The sequence below is a fragment of the Mizuhopecten yessoensis genome, unplaced genomic scaffold (genome assembly GCF_002113885.1).
Source record: "Mizuhopecten yessoensis strain PY_sf001 unplaced genomic scaffold, ASM211388v2 scaffold4409, whole genome shotgun sequence".
Taxonomy (NCBI): Eukaryota; Metazoa; Mollusca; class Bivalvia; order Pectinida; family Pectinidae; genus Mizuhopecten; species Mizuhopecten yessoensis.
In genome coordinates, this window is record NW_018405532.1 from 43,437 (window position 1) to 44,246 (window position 810).

An 810-nucleotide genomic window follows, 5' to 3' on the forward strand; every position below is an offset into this window, starting at 1 on the left:
GAATACAGCTGTGATATGATATAAGATATAACACAATCAGGAACACAGTTGTGATATAATATAAGATATTACACAATCAGTAGTACAGCTGTGATATAATATAAGATATTACACAATCAGGAATACAGCTGTGATATGATATAAGATATAACACAATCAGGAATTACACAATCAGGAATACAGCTGTGATATAAGATAATACACAATCAGGAATACAGCTGTGGTATGATATAAGATATAACACAATCAGGAATTACACAATCAGGAATACAGCTGTGATATAATATAAGATATTACATATAACACAATCAGGAACACAGTTGTGATATAATATAAGATATTACACAATCTGGAATACAGCTGTAATATAAGATATTACACAATAAGGAATACAGTTGTGATATGATATAAGATATTACACAATCAGTAANAGCTGTGATATAATATAAGATATTACACAATCAGTAATACAGCTGTAATATAATCAAAGATATTACACAATCAGGAATATAGCTGTGATATAATATAAGATATTACAGAATCAGTAATACAGCTGTGATACAATATATGATATTACACAATCAGGAATACAGATGCGATATAATATAAGATATTACACAATCAGGAATACAGTTGTGATATTATTTAAGATATTACACAATCAGTAATACAGCTGTGATATAAGATATTACACAATCAGTAATACAGCTGTAATATAATATAAGGTATTACACAATCAGTAATACAGCTGTGAAATAATATAACATATTACACAATCAGGAATATAGCTGTGATATAATATAAGATATT